Here is a 21,571-nt window from a genome sequence, read left to right as displayed (position 1 = left end):
CATAAGCTGTTAAAAACAATAACCTTTAAATGCATTTTGGCAAATGTCTAATCTTTCATTGTCTTTAGATCGTCAATAATATTTAGATTTCTAATGAGAAAAAAAAAAAGACTGAGGCACAGTAGCAAATATTTGGAGTTACAAATTAAAAAACCACTTAGAAAATCTTCAAATTCTAAGAAATTCCATGTCTGATTATACAGCTGATGGCCCCCTCTGATGTAACTCACATGAAAATTGCCAGTCTGATTTTTCCAAGTGTTAACTGGATCTCAATTTAGTGGTGGCCCTTGAGCGATCTTTAACGTGTCAGTTAAGTCTCATGCTCACATACCTACTATTTGTAAGTACCCATAGTTCTCGAAACTGGTGGGGACTCAGGGGCACCAGGAGAACGGACTGAAAATGCAGACTCCCAGGTCCCACAAGGACACATTCTCATTCAGTTGGTCTGGGTCGAGGTTCCAGAATTAGTATTTTTAACAAGTGCCCCAGGAAATTCTAAAGCTAGCAGTCTAAATTCTAAACCTGCCATGGTCTGGGATCAATAGTCTTCAAAACAAGTTCACACTCCAGGAAGGAATAAATTGATCCACTGGGGTACAGGGGGAAAAAATTAGATCATCTATTTTTACTTATTTCTCATATCATCCTTATGTAACTTATTATTTTTTATACATATAATAGCTTAATATATCTGTACAGTATGTAAAAACACTGGCACTGCATGATCACATTTTTCTTCTAAGAAGGAAAACATAAAAAAAAAAAAGATCTGGAGGCCACAGGAGCACTTTTGCTCACAACTGCAACTGAATATTTCAGTATCCCAGGGGAAATGGAAGGGGGACATGGAAGGCATAGGGAACTAAAAGGAGAAAGGTATGATGACAGGGCAACACAAGGTTTAAAAAGCACCCTAGAGAGAAAGGCAAATCGTAAGGTGAAAAGAGCCCAAATTATGCCCTATGCTCCAGGAAAACAACTAGAACATCATCTGTCTCGTATGTACAACGAATGAAGGGGTGAACCCCACATTCTCTGACGGTCCCCTCGGTACTGACATGCCAGTTTTATGAAGCACTGATGAAGAGATGCCCCGTGTGCAGCAAAGATGGGTGGCACGTGCCATACCTCACAAATTTGAAATAGGGCGACAAAATCTAGAAAATGCCTATCATGCAGGCATTGAGCCCATCACTAGAATCATAAAACATTAGAGCTGCAATAGCTTCAGGGCCCCCACATCTCACAGATAGGGAAAATGGCTCCAAGTGAAGACTGGTTCTGACCAAAGAGCCCCAGGCAGCCGGTGGCTAAGCCAAGTCTCCTGCCAAGTCTCCTGATCCCCAGAGCACAGCCCTGCCACCAAACCAGTCTCCTTCCTTTCTAAAATAAAAATTCTTTTTAAGATGCCAGAGGCCTAGCTTTCTGAAGATAAAAAATAAGGTCCATTCATTGTTCTCAAATATGATTTATGTTTGTAACCTTTAGAAAGAGAAAAAAAAAATGTTCTGGGATTTGTTTTGCCTCCTTCTGTTTCTTTTTTTAAAATTTGAGGAGCTGGTGAAGACATAACCTTATAGCGTAGGAAAGAAAATTTAAGAGCTTCTTAAATAAGGAAGCCCAGGAGCGATCACACTGTGATTATCAGTGAGGCTGCCAGGAGCCCATTTGAGAGCTGAGGTCTTCTGGAACACCACAAATCCCCAGCTGCCTCAAAGTGCAGGCACTTCCTTTATCTCTGCAAGACTCTGGAGACAGGCAAGGTCAGTCTTCCTTCCTGCTTACGCTGCATATCTAAAACTCTCTCTAGAGTGAATTTAAAAGGGCAAAAAAGAAAAGTGAGAGCTTCCCATCTGTCCTGAGGGAACCCCTGCCTTCTTACCAGCCCAAGAATGCTGAGTGGGCACATGGTAGTCCACGGTCAGATTCGGGATTTGCACCTAATCTCTGCCAGAGAGCAGCTCCTTAGATCTATGGAGTCTGACCCCATCCCTTGCAGGAGGGGGTGAAGGTGGGGGTGTTGCTGAACTTGTAAGAAGTCCCTCAGATGATTCTCATGCATATGGCATTTTGAGAACCACTGATTTCCAGACAAGAAGGCAGGGGCACCTGGGCTCTGGGACATACTCCTCCCCATCTCCCACCTCCGCCCACCCCCCCATCCCTGGATCCCAGAATATCTTCCCTAAGAGGTTACATTCTGGAGGTGAAGTGCGAGAGCAGTAGCCCAAAACTCAAAACTTAGCGATTCCCTCATTCAAAGTGGAGAGAGGGAGTAAAATGAAATAATACGCCCTGCACTAGGCAATTTGTACATACGATTCCACTGCACACTGTCAAAAATCCTCCACCTTCAGATGCACTCTAATTAATTCAAAATTTCTAGGGCAATCTGGACTTGAGCTAGGCTAAAGCAAGTTTTATCTCAAACATATAGATTCTAATATCAGGCCAAATGAGAGCATATAGACATAATCACACTATCAAAGAGAGGGGAAAAAAATCAAATATACTATTAATGACTGATATTCCTAATTATACATGAAGGCCAATCTCCAAAAAACGTTCTGCCAGGCAACACTTCATTATCCTTGCTCAAGTCACCACTGTGTAACTATAAATAATGGAACTGCATTTCTTTCCAACTACCCTGCAAATCTGTCTGCACCATCCCCACAATTGTTCAATTTAGTGAGGTTTGGCCATAAATGTTTTTCTTCTTCCACATCACACCACAAAAATGTCCAATTCTGGGAGAGACTACAGGACTGTGCAGACTCTTCCCTATTTTCAACTTCTGGTCTACTCCATCCATCTTCAGTCAGGTTACATCTTTTTACTGCATTGTCTACGCTGCTGAAGAAGAGATGTGAACAGGAATAGAAAAACTTAAGGTGTCATACTCCGGAATCTGGAAAACATCCACAGCGGCTGTTCTCAGCCCACCCACAGGAACCTTGAATGTTAATGTCTGAAGGGCCCTCTCAAAGTACTGTTGGAACATTTATAGCTCCATAAACTTACTGTTTAATCAAGGTAACTCTGTGCATGAACCCAAGCTCCGCACAGTAATTAGGGGGAGAGAAGAACAGGCAGGCATGCTTCAAGAGCTAATTGGGTCCTGTTTACACTGAGCCACGTAAGAGCATGGAACAGAAAAACCTAGTTCTGTGTTCTGGCACTAGCCCCTCTGCCTCCTATGACCAGCAATGACACGTACGTAACAAGCTCCCCGTCTCATCAAGGATGGACGTGGAGACGGAGAGCACTAATTCACCAAATTTTTGGTTAAGCCAAGTAGAATCAACAAGACGGAATTGACAAGCAAAATCAGAAAAAATCTTCTGTCTTCAATTGCTCGTGTCTATTTCTGTTGCCACCACTCTCATTCATTTCCTTGTTACATTGTGCCTTGGGCCATTAAAATAGCCTCCTAACTGTTCTAATACTGCAAATTGTTTATTTTGCACAAAACTATAAAAATACCTTCCTGATGCACATCTTTCACTAAGACCAAAACCTGAGGGACTTCCGTCTACCGATCCTAAAATCTGGAATCAAGGCCCTCTGTGATCCGCCAAAACCTCCCTTTCCAACCTTTTTTCTCCCGATAAATTCTAAGATCACAAAACTGGAAGCTGATGGACCAAATTCATTTGTCACTATATTTTCTTTGTAATGATTAATAATACAAGGGTGACAGAATAGCAGCAGACAACTTAGAACTTCCAATGTCCAGGTCCTTCCTCAGCACATCACATACAGTAATCCCTTAATCATCACAACTCTGTGAGGTTGTTACTATTACCACCCCCGTTTTACAGAAGAAAGAAAATGAGATTAAGCAAGTGGAGGGGTCACTCTTTGAACTCAGGCAGATCGGCTCCAGAATCCGTACTCTCAACTACTATATTGCAGTATCTTTTCTAAAGGGATAGGTGAATGCCTGGGTGGATGAACAGGTATATGGATGGATGGATGGATGGATGGATGGATGGATGGATGGATGAATACAGTAATGGATGGGTAGGTACATGGGTGGTACTATTTTATGAACTACTTTAAGGTCTGTGTTTGTGAATACATAGCCTCCACACCAGTAATGAAGAAAATTAGCTCTCTCCTGACTCTGCTGGTTTTTCTACCTGTAACAACAGACAGGAAACCCTGATACATGGACCGGGGCCACTGAGCTGCACCTGCCCGAAGCACTTTTCAAAAGAGTCCTGCATGACTGAGTGGCTTTACCTTTATTGTTACTAACAAAATAGTGACATTAAAAAAAAAAAAAAAAAAAAAAAACCACAGGCACCAAACATACAAATGAAAGGTACCTAATAAAGAAGAGAGGCTTCGAGGAAGAAAGAATAAATGAAGTATATGAACCGTGCATATTTATAGCACCTGCAAATTAACTTCCTGGAAACAGCAATACGCAGATAAAGCACCAGTTCTCAGTGGAATCAGGCACAAAATGGATGCAGCTGCAAGAGCACAGAAACATACACACTTGGACTTGCAAACATGTGCCCCCAGTACATCCAGCAATCCTCCCACCACGGAGTCACAGGGGTGCAACCAAAAGATAAGAAATATTGCCATGGTCTTGCCTAACATCAATACCTTCCTGCCACTCTGACCCTACCTTACCTTTGGTGTTCTTTTACAGCAGAAAACTGCCAAGAACAGATGCCAAGAGAACATGGCAAGCATGGCACAAGCATGGAAGATCTAAGGCAAAGAGCCTTGCGAAGGGAAGCATGCCTCCTGCTCTCTGCCCGGACTTACTAGCACCTTGGGAAAGTACAAGGTGCTCGGCGCCTCATTCCCCATCTTCTTATGAGGTGAGAAGGGGTTCTAAAGACAGTACAAAAACATGATGTCTCCCAATTCCATGGCACAATGTTTTAATCCAATCCTACCTAGTAAGGGTAACTTCCCTCCCCACTCGCCCCAGAGTCCTATACCCCACTGGGTAGCATTCTCCAACCAGAGCATTCACTTTACTGCCTCTAGGCCTCTGCTGATGCCCCCGAGACCTTTCCTTCTCTGCCTACCCCCCTTCGCAATGACAGCCTAATTTGTCCTTCTGTATCAGTGGCTCTCACTCAGTCTTGGCCACACAGGAAATGCCTGTAGGGAGCTTTAAAAAGTGCGGGTGCCTATATCCAAACTCCAGAAATTCTGATCTGATTGCTAAGCGGTATGGCCTGGATATTAGGATTTTTAAAAAGCTCCCCCTATGTGGGGCGCCTGGGTGGCTCAGTTAAATGTCTGACTCCTGACTTCGGCTCAGGTCGTGATTTTGAGGTCCTGAGATGAAGCCCTGCATCAGGCTCTACACTCAGCAGGGAGTCGGCTTGAGATTCTCCCTCTCTCTCTCTCTCTCTCTCTCTGCCCCTCCCCCCCACTCTCTCTCGCTGAGCTCTCTCTCAAATAAATAAAATCTGAAAAAAAAAAAAATCCCCCTATGCAATTCTAAAGCACAGGCAAGGAGGAGAGCCACCGCCCTGGACCATCTCCCCAAAGACGACATCTGCCTAACTAGAATGTAACTCTTTCTACCCTGACATTCCTGTGAACGCTCTTTGCTTTGACTTCACTTTTTGGAAGACCCTATCGTATGTGCCAGTTTACAGCTGAATGTGCCTGAGTACAACAGGCCTGACTACACCATTAGGACAACAGCCTCTTGGATGGAGGCTGGAAACTGTGTTTTTACTTATCTATGTCATTCCCCTTGGCACAACACTTTAGCCTCAGCAGCTACTCAATAAATGTTTGATGAATTTAATTGAATTGCTGTTTTTATCTGCTTTGCCAAAAACACGAATAGTGCTAGAATTCTCAATGAGTTTCCAGTGGAAATAGAAACTACTGAAGGTCCTGGAGAAGCCCAAGTTTACTGCTGGCGGTAGGCCACCTTTTCCCTAGCAGGCCTGAAGTGAAAACACCAGGTTTGGACCTTCCTCCTCTCTATCTGCTATCCATAAGGGTGGGTAAAGCTGCAAAGAAGCCCAGTCTTCCCTACATCCAGAGGAAATGGAATCAATCAAAGCAGGTATTTTTACCCAAGATACTGATGATGACGGGCATAACTAGGGGACTGAACAGCAGGTCCATGTTTCAACAGAGTAAATTTCAACATAATCCATCCAGTGGAACAGCCCTGCTTCTGAAACTCAGAGCCCTAAGGTGGTGATTCTCAGAATCTGTAAGAATCCGGGGCGGGGGGCAGGTGGTTGTTACAAAATATAGATTAAATATAGGTTCCTAGACCACAAATCCACCCACCCCACCTACTCACCCGGAGTACCTCCAGATAGGGAGAGTTAAGGAAGCCTGGGAATATAGAGGTTCAGCAAGCTCCCCAGGTGATTTGAATGCTGGTAACTGACAGGCCACGCTTTTACCAACAAACGGTGGCCCAAAGCAGTTCGGGTAATCCAGTTACTTGGCCTAATAGATTCACAGTGTATCTTGGAGGAAAGCTTTGGGGAAGAAGGGATAATCTGTACTGTTTGCATCAATAGAAATTATCTGGGGGGTAGGAGACAGTATAGGGACAGTATCTCTCTAAAGCAGTGTCTACTGTGATGTTTAAAAATGGTAAAAAAAAGTGCGTGGCTCATGGTAGATAATCAGTAAATAACTGACAACAATAATTATCCCCTTCACAACTTCCTTTTCTGATCATTTTATACCCAATGTTTCCTAGAAATCAAGTAGATGGAGAGATCATTAGTCTTAAACCATGCTCCCCTCTAACTTCATATTAAAGAAGAGCCCTGAGTCTACTCCCTACTCTTCATGCCCCAGGAATGCCTGCCAACTGCTACCACCTACAAATTCCCCAACCTCCCATCCCAAAAAGAGCTCAGCCAAAATAAAGAAACAGCAGGTACATACCAGTTCTCAAGCAATGAATGGACCAGGCGCCTGTGGGAAACAAACCCACATCTTCCAGAAACTCTGGAAGCTACATCTTCCAGAAAATCTGCCTTAGGTAAGGTAAAGAGTCATACCTCTGCGACTACGCTGCTTATTGAAGGCCTGGAGAATTTCCCTGCCTATGTCAGTTAATTTCTAGAGAGAGAACCCGTAGTCACATCTAAGTATCTGGGAATTAAACCATGAAAAGACCCAAACATTTCTTTACCTTGGCAGCTCTTCTACAACCTCCCTTCTTGACTCTAGTCAATGAAGCAAACCAGCTCCTTCAAATTCAATACCATTCTCGTCACCTTCCCATTAAGAGAAAGCAATTCCCACATTTTAGCCATAAATTAGAAGCTTTCCATTTTGCAAACGTATGAAACGACGTGACCACACTCCACAAAGAGAGGCCAAATCTCCAACACCTAACTAAATACAGGGAGATGATTTGTGATACTTAAATATAATTACTGTGCTATATTCAGGTTTTTAATCTCATGTTTTTCAATTTCATTATGAAATTACAGCCCCAAACCTCTGGACACAATAGCAACATTGTCGCTGTAATCATTACCCATGTTACTCGGAGGGAACACACAGCTCTATTGGAGGTCACTCGCCAAGCACAGTAAGTGCAGGACTGCACAAAGGCATCTTGCTCCAGCTGATCCCATTCAGTCTAGAGAGCACAGAAAGATTTAGGAGTCTGAGCAGATGACAAGATGTCAGCAATTTAGGGCCATTATTTTTAAAAAGCATGCTCACGGCTGAGTTATATAAATTGAAAGATAGCATCAGAAACCATGAGGTCACCCTTCCATCTGAGTTAGCCCCAAGCAGATCTCTGCTGAACAGAATGGAAAAACTGGGGTGGGTTCAGATTCGTGGAGCCAAGGAGTCACCTGGACAGTTAGAATATAAGAATCCAAGCCCAGAGAGGGAATCACTGTGTTTTAGTTATGTGAGGATGGAACCCAGCTGGTGCTCAAGATGCAAGCAATCCCAGGTGAGACTCAGCAGCACACTGTGAAGAATTTAGGTTAGAAGCAAAAGGAAAGGTAAGTTTAGGGATATGGAAGCACCTTCACTAATGGACTTTACAGATGGAAGCATCATCTGGATCATGCAGTTCTAGAATGTTCTTAGTGGGACAAGTTGATACTATGCTCTAAGCAGCACTTAAATAGGACTGGTTATGTGCTGTTCTAAGCGCTTTATGAACAATCTCATTTAATCATTAAAACAGTCCTAAGAGTTGCACAAATAATCCAGGTATTGTAATTTTTCAGGTGAGCAAACTGAGGAGAAGAGGTTACAGCCTGCCCAAGGCCATAGAAACCAAGAAGTGGCTCTTAACCAGACTATTACCATATGGTTCCTACTATATGCTTTCACTATGATTCAGTTCAATTCTCATTCATATTCTCTCCCTTTCACTGACACATTACTATTATCCCACATAATGTGTATTCAAAGACGCATAATTTGGAGTGTGATAAAATCCAGATTACATAAAACAATGATTCTCTGATGTTTCAGCCCCTTGGGATATATTCAGTTCTTTTTCTTCAGTTCTTCAAAAATAAAATAATCTTATTAAACAAACCCACTGTCTAACTTACCAACTTTGCAAAGGGTCAGAGAGTTTGGATATTAAATCTAACAATGATGGGTGTTTTTAACTTCAAAAAAGAACCAGAGAATGCATAAACATCTCCTTGTCTCACTAGTGAGATAGCTGGCATTCTCCCAAGGCAACAGCCCATACAGGGCCAGAAAAAATTCTGAGCTCCAAGAGTGATCTTGATGCACCCTTACACACATAACCTATGGCTTTGAAAAAAGTTTACTCCCTCCCTCATCTGACTTCCTATATTCTCCAACAGCCATGACGAGCTTGGCTAAGGCTGATGATCCTAAGCTGCTTCCCAATAAAAACTCTGGTTATGGTTCAAACACTCTTTCAGGACAAGAAAGGTATAGTGGTCCCGGCATCAATACTGGTTTCAGTGTTCCTAAGGGAATGTTAATGGAAACTACATGGGCTTCCTTAAATCAACAGCATGGAATAAGAATTTTCTAGGAGGGGGGCGCCTGGGTGGCTCAGTTGGTTAAGCATCTGCCTTTGGCTCAGGTCATGATCCCAGAGTCCCAGGATTGAGCCCCGCATTGGGCTCCCTGCTCAGCGAAGAGTCTGCTTCTCCCTCTGCCCCTCACCCTGCTCATTCTCTCTCTCTCCCTCCCCCTCCCCCCCAAATAAATAAATAAAACCTTAAAAAAAAAGAGCATTCTAGGAGTAACTATACCTTTGAGAAATACAGCTGGGGGAATTAACATTAAAATGATCGAATGCTCTTGTTCTCTTAAGTAACCTTCACCACCAGTTTCACAGATATTGATGCCTGGGGCCCACATTCAGAGATTCTGATTTAATCAGTCTGGGACACAACCTGGGCTCAGATATTTCTGTAAGTGCTTCAAGTAATTCTAATATGCATCAAAGTTTGAAAACCACTGTTTTAATGGAAATTAGCCACCTGTTTTTCAGGTAAAAAGGTACATACATCACAGGAAAACTTGCAAAACTACACAGGCAAACTGGACATGCCTAGCTGCATGCACTCTGAGAAAATGGCCTTAAAGTTCTGGAACCCAAAAGAAAAGAACGTTCCAAAAAAGGAATGGCAAACCGTGTTGAATGCTGCAGAGGGATGAAGCAAGACTGGACTGGGAAGTGTGCATAAGATTAAGTAACGTGGAGGCCATTGGTGACTTTGTCAAGAGCACCTGGAGTGAATGCTTTGCTTGCAGTGGACTGAGGATGAGGTGGGGGCGCTGGTCTTTGATATTGGTTCCTTCTCTGTCTGTGCTGGGTACACTGGGGAGGACTGCCCCAAGGCTGACTTCCCCACCACGTGGGGCTGCTGGCCGCAGAGGAGGAGGGCGGGCTGGAGTTGGAGGGGGAGAAAGAGAAGAAAGGGAAGATCTTCCACATCGACACCGATGCCCTGCATGTGCCTCGGGATGGAGCGGAGGTCATGTTGCCCCTCAAGAATGGCATGATTGAGGACTGGGAATGCTTCCGTGCCATCCTGGATCACACCTACAGTAAACACGTCAAGTCCGAGCCCAACCTGCACCCAGTGCTCATGTCCGAGGCCCCGTGGAACACACAGGCCAAGCGGGAGAAGCTGACAGAGCTGATGTTCAAGCAGTACAACATTCCCGCCTTCTTCTTAATGCAAGACGGCTGTGCTCACCGCCTTTGCAAACGGACGTTCCACGGGCCTGGTGCTAGACAGTGGGGCCACCTACACCACAGCCATCCCAGTACATGACGGCTACGTCCTGCAGCAAAGCACTGTCAAGTCACCCCTGGCAGGAGATTTCATCTCTATGCAGTGCAGGGAGCTCTTCCAGGAAATGGCCATTGACATCATCCCACCTTACATGACTGCAGCCAAGGAACCCGTACGGGAGGGCGCCCCTCCAAACTGGAAGAAGGAGAAGCTACCCCAGGTTTCCAAGTCCTGGCATAACTACATGTGCAATGAGGTGATTCAGGACTTCCAGGCCTCAGTGCTACAGGTCTCAGACTCTCCCTACGATGAGCAGGTGGCCGCGCAAATGCCCATAGTGCACTACGAAATGCCCAACGGCTACAAAACAGACTACGGGGCTGAGCGGCTCCGCATTCCTGAGGGCCTGTTTGACCCCTCCAATGTCAAGGGCCTGTCGGGGAACACCATGCTTGGTGTGGGCCACGTGGTGACCACCAGCATCGGCATGTGTGACATCGACATCCGCCCGGGCTTGTATGGCGGTGTCATTGTCACGGGGGGGGGAACACGCTGCTCCAGGGCTTCATGGACAGGCTCAATCGAGAGCTTTCCCAGAAGACCCCTGCCGCCCCTCTTTCCCCCCAGAGCATGCGGCTGAAGCTCATCGCCAGCAACAGCACATGGAGCACAAGTTCAGCCCCTGAACAGGGGACTCCATCTTGGCCTCACTGGGCACTTTCCAGCAGATGTGGATCTCCAAGCAGGAATATAAGGAAGGAGGGACGCAGTGCGTGGATCGGAAGTGCCCCTGAGGGTGCCCCCTCAACACCCACACGCCAGCCCGCCACGGTGGGGTAGGGAACGCCAAAAGGCGGGGCGGGGAGAGGGTTTCCCGGCTCGGCCTCCGCCAGCGCAGATCAAAGCCCCCACACCCATGCCCTCATCTCTCCCCCTCCCCTCTCATCCACTTAGATTGTGATGCTTCTGGGTTGAAAGGAGTAAAAATGTTTTAAGAAAAAAAAAAAAGATGCACCATTGGTGTGCATGGATTAGACACCAAGAAGTCACCCATACATAAAGCTCTGCATCTGCTTGAAAACCTTCGTTGATGACATTACATATTCATCCGTTTACTGCCCCTTGTCTAAAGACCTGCATAAACTTTTTATAATTCGGTTTTTAGGAAAGGGTTTTCATCTTCTTAGAAACCTGGTATGTTTCCTGTTCTTGAAAAATAAAAATCAAGTGCCCTACCCTGTTTTTTTTTTTTTTTTTTTTAAGATTTTATTTATTTGACAGAGACAGCAAGAGAGGGAACACAAGCAGGGGGAGTGGGAGAGGGAGAAGCAGGCTTCCCGCTGAGCAGGGAGCCCAATGTGGGGCTCGATCCCAGGACCCTGGGATCATGACCTGAGCTGAAGGTAGATGCTTAACGACTGAGCCACCCAGGCGCCCCCCCTTTTCCTTTATGAGCCCGCATGCTAGGTGTTAAGAGCTGAACCAAACAGCTAATTAGAATATTTGTTCCCTAGTTGTATTTCTTTTTTTAAAGGAGCACAGTATGAAAGTTTCTTTTTTTGAAACTTGCTTCAAGGCCACTGTGGGAACAGACAAAAGCAGAAATTATGAATAATGGCCAAGTCCATGATGGCTGACTTTGGGGAATCTCTTGGGTGTCTTCCCTCTTAGTTCCTCAGACTTTCCACTTCACTTGGATGTTTCTGTTCTTGAAGAGTTGCACAAAACCAGGTATCCTACAAGCTAAGTTATACTCAACACCAGAAGAACGCAACTGGAAGGACTTTAGAAACCAAATAATCGTTTCTTACTTTGTTTCCCTGTATTTGGGATTTAATGCAGGAAGTTGCCTTAGGTTGAAGTCTGCTCAGACCTCACCAACTCCACGTCAAATCTCCAACATAGTGGAGCCGCCCTTCCCCTAAAGCCTCTAGGTTTTGTTTTCCCCAACCTGCTACTCTTGGCAAAGTAACTTCCACCTTCTTCCTTTGCACCCTCTTCCATATGGCTGGAATTAATGAGCCTGCAAGCTGGGGGCAATGTCTCTCCACAGCTGTCTTTTCAAGCAATTATTTAGAGACAGAGGAGGAAGTCATTAACAATCCTGGGAGTCAGCCAGAGACAGCTCTGCCACACAAAACACTCAGATAGGGCCCTGGGCCAAAAGGTCACGTTTTATTGGGGGGTTGGTTTGGGGCGGGGTGGGGTAACAAAATAGACAGGGAGGAAGATAAGGAAGAGGGCAGCAGGTTTTCACTATACTTTTCTGCCATCTTGGGCAAGAGCAATTTCTTCTGTGCAAAAAAGAAAAAGTGTAGCTGAACCAATCAGGAATTCATTCAAGACTGACTACAGGCAAGAAGGAAGGCATGCCAGGGAAAATAATGCCTCTCTAAAAAGTCTGTCCTTTAAGGCCAAAATAGCTGCCTAAAACAGTGGTGAAAGTGCCGCCTCTTTCCCAGGAGGCTGGGGATGTGGGTAAGACTGGTGACAAATGTTAAAACGGTAGTTACTATACTAAATGTTACTGAGTCTATGTAAAAGTATGCCTGACTAATGAAAACCAAAACATTTTATGCAAGGTGGTGGACTCCTTTTGCTATGTCTACCCGCTCACCACACCAGAACTGGTCTCAGCAACACCAAATTCTCCTGAATGCTCTAGAGACAGCCTGCTCTACTTCCAGTGAGTTTCTCCTCTTGGATAAAACTAGGCTATCTTTCTGTGAAAAGGAAAGAGCTTCTAGATTTTCCTTGTTTGTTAAAAAAGAAAAGTAACTCGGCTCATCTTTCTTTTCCCTTCTCCAGAAACAGACCACACAGAGATGTTTTGAGAAACCAGTCAACTTCGGCCTGGTAATCTGATTTTTAAAAACAATGTTCAGGGGAAAGACAGTGACTCTGTGGACGCCAATCTTATAAAATCATCAGAAATGGAAAGTCCTGTGAAAAATTTAATTGTCATGTCCTGGATCAAATGTGGAAAGCCAGAAGGAGAAAAAGTTCCAATTTTACTCTGACTCTAAGCAGTGTTATAATCTTAGTTTCCCTGTCAAAGGATACCAACACTCATCTTGTAGGTTTATGTTTTTTAAACTTTTTTTTTTTTTTTTAATTTTTTTAGAGAGAGCATGAGCTAACACAAGCAAGTGTGAGTGGGGCAGAGGGAGAGGGAGCGAGAATCTTAGCAGGCTCCACACCCAACATGGAGCCCGATGCAGGTCGAGCCCACGACCCTGAGACCATGACCTGAGCTGAGATCAATAGCCGGACACCCAACTGTGCCACCCAGGTGCCCCACACACTTGTTTTTCGAACTTTTTAAACCATAACACAATAAAAACACATTATCATCAGGATCTGGTACATACACACATATATCGGAAACAAGTATTTTTGGAAACAATACACACTCTTACTAAGTGTGATATACTCTGATATCACCTATTTGATTCCACTTTTTAAAAAAATGCTGTCACCCACTAATTGGTTAAGAAATGCTGTTTTAAAAACCACTGTGAGAGGGTGTCTTGTGGAACAGATGTAATTAAATGGCATCCAAGAGCAAAGAGCCCCGCCTTCAGGAGGCTAAGACAACTGAGGGGTCTCTTTTCATACAATACTGTCCTTTCAGAGGAAATGACAGAAAATTTAACTCCTGTTCATCAGGGTAGTCCAGAGACTACACCACACCATTCCATCCTCTGAAAGTGAAAAGCAACTGCACTGGGTTATGTCGTCAACCAACCGCTGAGTTACGTCTCCCGCTGTTGGCACTCTGCTCTTGAGAACAGATTCTTTGTTCAGGTACTGCTTATCCTTCACTTCATTTCAGATCCCCAAAAGTTACTTATTACCACTTAAAACAAAACAAAAATAACAACAGCAAACCCTGCTGAACATCTATTTGGACTAAGACGGAGCCTCGCAATCACATGGAACAATTTCATGAAAAGTACACCCTAAAAATCTCAGACTGTCTTAACACAATCTATACTATAAGCAACTAAATGATGAATTTTAATCCAGCTAACAAAGGCTGCATGTCCAGGGATAAAAAGGGAAGATGTGTCCTCAAAATACCCTCAAAACTGTAGAGAAAACAAATCATTTAAGTTTCTGTGCATGGTAGGGGGTGCCTGGCTGGCTCAGTCACTTAGTTGATGACTCTTAATCTTAGGGTGGTGAGTTCAAGACCCACATTGGGTATAGAGCCCACTTTAAAAAAATTAATAAAAATCATAATTTATCGGGCACCTGGCTGGCTCAGTTGGCAGAGCATGCAACTCGTGAGTTGGAGCCCCACGTTGGGTGCAGAGATTTTAGGGAAAAGTTTTCAATTAGCAATAATTGCACCTCGGATAAACCTCATTGGCTACGATACTGCCACTGAGCAAAGCTGGGTGTAGAGATTATAAATAAATAAACTTTAAAAAAAAAGTTTCCATGCATGCTAATATCCCATAACTTTAACAACTGAAGTGTTTAAAATATTTTAGGTAATAAAAACTCTATTTTTTAATGGCCATTTATTTATTTTATGGTCATTTTTAAGAAGGCCTTCCACGACCACACTTACTGAAATAGCGCCTGATGCCATTTTCTTCCGCGTTTTTTTTTTCTTTCATACCATTTATCACCACCACCATTATAAACTTGTCTTCACCACCACCCCTCAGGAGAATTTAAGTATCACGACAGCAAAGACATTTTATGTTTGTTTACCACTGCATCCTTAGTACCTAGAATAGTACCTAGCACACAGTAGAAACACAACAGATAGTTGTGAAATTAATTAGTGAATTAAAAGAGTAGAATGTTGACTCCAATGCCAACAAGCCACATGCCTCCTCCCTCCACCTCCTCCATGGTCAGGAGAGAATCACAGGAAGACAAGCAAGCTCTGTTTTCTGAAGGCATCAGCTGTTCATCATGCCACTGTCTTCCAGTATCTGTTCCTTTTTTCCTTTCCATTTACAAGTAACAACTCCCCAGGTCCCCTTGGCATTATTCTGGGTCAACCAGCTGCTCATTTCCTCTTAATGAAATGAGATATGTGGAATCAAAACATGTCTCGCTGATGCCACCCCTTCAGAGCCTAAGGCTGGAAGCCCTTCAGCCAAGCCCCTCACACCCCAAAATAAAAAGAGCACCAAACTCCAAGTAGGCAAAGGCAAGGCAAACCAAAACTCTCTGAACCAAGATGCTCCCGCATAACTGAAGACAGCTTCATCCACCCCCCTCTCCTCCTCATCACAGAGATAGCTGGACCTTGAGAAAGAGAGCGTCTCTTCTGACTGGTTACTCCAAGTTGTGAGAGGAAAGAACATGCCCTGATTTTTAGACTTTTCCAACTGGCAGCTGAGGACCGACTTCTCATTAGCACTTCAATCACCCATCTGAGTCTCTCCAAGGGCCACATAATCTTTTGTACAATAGCCTGACCAAGCTGGCAGGGGAAATTTTCCTGGAATCGAGGCTCTCCTTCTTTCCAACCTTGTGTGGCTGGCACCTGATGCCATTTTTGGGTGGTTCAGTGCCTACTCACACTGGAAAACATGCTCAAGTGTCTGGGGGTAGTAGTTAAAGGTGGGAGGGGGCTGTCAGAGCAGGATAATAAAAGCAAATCACCTGGTAAAACAGAAGATGAATGCATAAATCCAGGCAGAGAACTTGAAGTAGAAATGCATTACCGACTAAAGAAATCATTTCAAATGACTTATACTACAAATTGGCTTTAAGAGACATCTCGGTGTGCACATGTATTCCCCACTGAATGGTGATACCTATTCAAATGATCAAAAACAGTCCGTTCTTAAATTCAGGATAAATCCCAGACCTCAGAAACAGTAAAGGAAAAAAAAAAAAAAGGGTTCAAAAGCAGAAAGGCAGTCAATGTTACTCTCAGGACCAATCTCTCTGATATGCCTCAAGCTTGCTAAGAGCATTTTTATGCCACAGGCATGCTACTTTCTTGCCCTCATTTTATTTCACAGGAAGTCCTTCCCTAACAGCCATGGAATATCCGAGAAAAGAAAAGAAGGGGAGGGCAAAGGATTCAGCTATCTCCCCTGCTTGGAAAAGACTCAAGAGCCGGGAAAGATGCCGCAAAAATCAGTGTGGGCACAACAAGCAGCGGCAGCCAACAAAACTGAATCCCAGTGAGAAATCTGCCGCTCCGTAACTGGAGAACAAGCGTCTACTTCAGTGACCAGTGTCCAGCTCAGTACAAACCATGTGGTTACAAGGACCAGAGCAGAGGCCCCTCCTGCCATCACCGCAGGTCTGGTCCCTCCTGAACAGACTTTTGGCAGTCCCAGTGTAAAATCATTCCTCCCTCTACCGCGAATGCTCTAATCTCCAGAGGATGACCTCCCTCACACACAGATTCTCAATGAGGCGCAGGAGAGAGCCACCAGAACAGTGGTGCTTCAAGTCACAGCAGGTCTGGAGATGTCAACCAGGATAAGTGAAGCAAAAAAAAGATGAGCAGCACCCTCTTGAGAGGGTCAAAGGGATTACGCAGCACACGTGGCAGGGCTGGGCATACAAGGGAGCACCTCAGCATGTGGACTGTGGATTTGCATATGGGTAAGAGCTAAGGCCCAGGGCAGGGGACACAACTTTAAGCCAAAGCTGATACACAAACAAATCCACGTAACTGGACTCTTAGTACTGAGCTAAATATTTAGAATCCATTTAAATAATTCTTAGAGAATCAACAAGGCCTTTCAGAAAAGGGAATTACTCTTGTGAGGCACAAGACAGCTAAATTATAGCTGCCTGAATCAACTGCCCAAAGTCAAGGCAACGTAACACATTGCTCCTTCCCAACAGAGGATGCTCTCTAAAAGTTAGAGTTGGTTGTAATATAAGGTAGATTTCTTCTTTTCTTTTCTTTTTTTTTTTTTTGCGGGGGGGGAGGAACCTCCCTCCCCCGTACTCCCCTTTTTCTTCAATGGCAGATTTCCCTCCCTGATTAGCTTTTCCTAAAATTAAGGGGGAAATTATCTTTCACTCCCCAAAGTACATACTAGCCAGGGAGCCTGGGAACCTGCTGAGGGAAAGGTCTCTGGGATTGTTTACAAGGCAAATAATCGAAAACTGACTGTAGCTACAAATAAAGTCCCTCTTCTTCTCGTAGGAATCCTGCAAAAACCATCCAGATTGGAAGATACCCCTCAGGTCAAGGTTCTAAAACCCGGCCCCCCCCATCAGACGTACCCGACCTGACAGAGATAGCAGCCACGAGCCGGTATTTCTAACAAACTCCCCCAGGTTATTCTGAAGGCCTGGAAACACTGAGTTAATCTCTCTGCCTCCACTTACAAATGGAGAATTAACAAGTCTTTCCACTCGAAAGCCCAAGTACAGTGTCCAGCTACAGGCCTTCATGCCAGGGTTTGTAACCTGAGAATGACTGACCCAAAGGCACTTGGTCCAGCAGTCACACACGGCTGACCAGAGAAAGGCAGCCAACTCTCAGCTCATAAGCAGCTCCCTCTCCACAGCTTGGTGTGTGGCCTTTGAAACAAGTGGGAAGGGAAGGAGAGAAAAACAAACAAATAAAAACCAGTCACTGCAGTCTACACTGAGGTTAGATTACAAGTAATGTGGCGAAGTGCTTCAAAGAGACTGGAAATCCTCTGATAGAGATGCCTGTCAATTCGTGCAGTATAATCAGCTAGTAAAACGTTAAACAAACAAGTATTCTAGCTCTTTGCCAACAGGCCCCCATGGGCGGGGCAGAAGAAGAGCCTTCTGCTTAGGAGAGCCGGTCTCCAGTGTGAAGCCAAGGCCAAGTTGTGATTCACAGCACCCACCGTCTCCAGGTGTTACTGCTGGTGCCTCCAGCTAGCGCACAGCCGCTACCCAGAGCCCACGGCTAGTGCTGTTTGTGGTCCTCACTGGCCCCCGTACCCACACAGGCCCCCGCTCCACAAAGAGGCACTGTTGTTCCTCCTAAAGCCGGTGGTGGTAGGCAGATTTATTACCACTAGAAGGAATTTGTTTTAATGTTATTTTTCATTTCAAGAAATAAAAATAAATAAAACCATTTCTCAACTCTCAGTGTAATTCTTAGAAAATACCGTAACAACGGATAACCTTTTACTGGGCTATGAAGACAAAGTCTTGAATTCAAGGAAAGAGAAGTGTACTTTCATTAAGGACTAATATGACAGAAAAGGCTAAACTGGGGAAGACTCAAGATCCAGAGTCTGGTCCCAGCTTCACTGCTGTGAAATTAAACTGGTTATGTAATTCTGCTAGATCCCTTCAGGTTCCCCTTTGGGAACATGGGAAATAGGAGAGGGAGTAGGAGGAAATGATCAAGTTTTTTTTGACTTTACAAATGTAATTCTAATTATTTAATTTATAGCTTTGTGGGTAGCTCTTTAAATTGTGGTTGCAAACAGTATCTAAGTTCAACCTGACTAAAATCCTATCAACCCCAATTAAAAGGAAAGGAGAGAGTATCCGCGGTTGTTTTGGTCTGGTTTGTTGCTTGTTTTCAAAAGGATTCAGGAAAGGCGATGAGGTGAGAGTGGAAATCATGACAGCTACTAATGATCTCATTTAACTCAAGCAAGGACACTCAGCAATGACCATTTGTTCCTAGATTCTGCTTTTGTGCATTTACCACTAAACCCTGATGCAAACCTTCCTTTCGGGCTCCTGTGTGTAGCTACATCCACTTACAGCTCTATACATGACAGCAGGCAGGCACACAGTGACCAGCCACCTGTGAAATTAGCAGCAAACGGTCTGATCAGGTTTCTTTACCGCCCTCCTCCTTTTTGCCCTGAGCCAAAAATCCAGACGAAGCAGTTAGACCAGAGTTGTATCATGCTTCCTAAGGACCTGTGGATGGACAGTAACCCCTATCACCAACACAGACATTTCACTGTACATCATTCCAGTGGGCTTTAAAAGATAGAGGTCAAAATTTTAACAAGCACCAACTCTCTAATATTACTTTTATAACTCTGAGCCCTATGAAATCTATTACAACAAAGGCTCCAGTAGTTCTAAGAAATTAAGCACAGGCCTATTCTTACAGTGCAAGTTATTTTATAATCAATTAAGCTTAATAAAATTAAAAATAAAATTTAACACTGACATCTAAAATTTGATGTGGCTAAATACCAGTTAGGACTGAAAATGAAAGACCTCTTTAGATCTCAGGTAGCTATGACTAGTACCTATTAAGACAATGAATTTCCAGCTATATTTGTTCCATTTATGTTCCTTTATTTCGAACATAACAGATTTCTTGCCCGAGTGGGGAACTACAGGGCAGTTTTTCGTAAAGCTCCTGGGGAATAAGCTCTTGCTGTCCTTGCTAATACACAAGTGCATGATATCAAAGACCACCTTGTTGATTCAGTCAAAAAACATGGATTAATGGAGCAGATGCTATGTGTCAGGCTCACTGATAGACAGGGGGTGGAGGTGGGGGGGTGTCCATGAGGAACAGAATAATGTCCCTAAAATTGTACTAGCATTCACATACATTGAATACTGACAACTATGTGCAGGACTTTATACATGAATAAACAGGCTTAGAGGGATGAAATGTAAAAATGGTAATCATTTCTCAAAGTTCAGCTTCTCGTTAGCCCACAACCCCTGGCCACACCTCACTCCAACTACACACACATACAAGCCTGTTTGAATATGAACAGATTTCTAACTACATCAGGAAGGTGGGGGGTCAGCAAAGGTTTATCGTGGATGGTGGTGATGAGTGCCTCAGTCCTATGCACTGCCCCTTGCTGAGTGGTAAACCATTCCCGTCCCTGTGAAGAGCTCACAAACTCATCAGCCTGTCCCAAGAACAGCTAGAAAACAGGCTGAACTTGCTGACAGCATTACCTTTATAAGAATGCAAATCATCCCTTTCTCTTCCCTTATCATTCTTTAAGATCACGCTAAATCATTCCTGTGGTCTCTCCACACCCCTACAGCCCAGGGTAACATCATCTGCTTCTCAATCCTAAAGTTCTACATCCCCAACATGTATTGAACCAGTGAGTCTCAAGCCTGACTGCGTATCACAACCATCTGGGGAGCTTTAAAAAAAGCCTAGGTCATATTCCACAGAGATTCTGATTTAACTGGTCTAGAGTGGGGCCCTGGCATGGGTACTAGCACAGAGGCAAGGATGAAAACCATGGCATCAGACCAGTGTTTCCCCAGTGCAGTTTCCAAACCAGCAGCATCAGCATCATCTAGGTACTTGTTAGAAATGCCAATTCTCAGGACCCAGAACAAATGAATCCTAAACTCTGGGGATGGGGTCCTGTGATCTGTACTTTTAACAAGCCCTGAAGGTTTTTCTGAGGCACACTAATGTTTGAGAACCACTATGTCAGACCATCTAAGAATCCTAAATAATTACTTTACTGTTAAAGTTAACTTTTTTTAAAAGATTTTATTTATTTGAGAGCGAGACAGAAGGAGAGAGAGAGCATGAGCAGGAAGGAGAGGGAGAAGCAGGCTCCCCTCAAGCAGGGAGCCCGATGTGGGTTGTATCCGAGGACCCTGGGATCATGACCTGAGCCGAAGGCAGATGCTTAACGGACTGAGCCATCCAGGCACCCATGTTACAGTTAAGTTTAAAGTCATTTTACCTCTTGCCTTCCCAGTTAGATGACAAGATTCTCAGTGGCAGAAACTCTATTTTTTATTTATTTCTACGTATCTTTGCAGTCAGTACTGTGCCTTACACAAGTCGGAGCTTCATTAATATTTATTGGGTTATCATGACCAAGGCTCCATATGGAACACAACCCACACCCTCCATGGAGAAAGGGGAGAGCCCTGGATGAACTGCCATGAATGATCGGTCTGCAGAAATCCACTGAAGTGCAAATACCCTCCCACCCCACATTGGTCAGCTCTCTCAAACCACCCAAACATCCTCTTCCTTTCATTGAGTGTCACAAAGGGGAGGTTTAGAAGGAATCACCCTGAAGTGGAAAGTTTTCTTCAACATCTACTTTTTAAAAGAAAACAAAAATCATTTGAAAGCAATTTTATATTCAACAAAATTCAACCCTTATTGATCACCTATCAAACCCAAAGCACTGTGCTGGAAATCACTACGGATACAAATATGTCTTAGGCATCAAGCCTCAAATGCCTCAGAGTAAAACAGCAGTGTCTACAGAGCTCTATTCTAAGACCTAGCTTTTCAGGGAAAACATTATGTTATTGTCTACATAAAAGGAAAAATGTTCATAGGAACTGCTCGAGAAATGTTAGCTGCTTCTACCAGGACCTGGGAGCAACATCTTCAATCAAACCAAAGTATTTTCTTGAACTAT

At 44.1% G+C, this 21,571-nt stretch overlaps 1 protein-coding gene and 2 pseudogenes across 2 annotated transcripts in view; 1 reads left to right on the top strand and 2 right to left on the bottom strand.

Moving 5' to 3' along the window:
• The window catches only part of AUTS2 (activator of transcription and developmental regulator AUTS2), a 1,108,223-nt gene that overhangs the window by 922,485 nt on the left and 164,167 nt on the right, over positions 1–21,571 (bottom strand). The window lies entirely within an intron of this gene.
• LOC116648665 lies at positions 9,239–11,469 on the top strand (annotated as a pseudogene).
• Positions 14,460–14,642, bottom strand: LOC116648900 (annotated as a pseudogene).

The sequence above is a fragment of the Phoca vitulina genome, unplaced genomic scaffold (assembly GCF_004348235.1).
Source record: "Phoca vitulina isolate PV1807 unplaced genomic scaffold, GSC_HSeal_1.0 scaffold45, whole genome shotgun sequence".
Taxonomy (NCBI): Eukaryota; Metazoa; Chordata; class Mammalia; order Carnivora; family Phocidae; genus Phoca; species Phoca vitulina.
The sequence above is the reverse complement of the archived record's forward strand: the minus strand, read 5'-3'. Positions and strand labels throughout refer to the sequence as shown.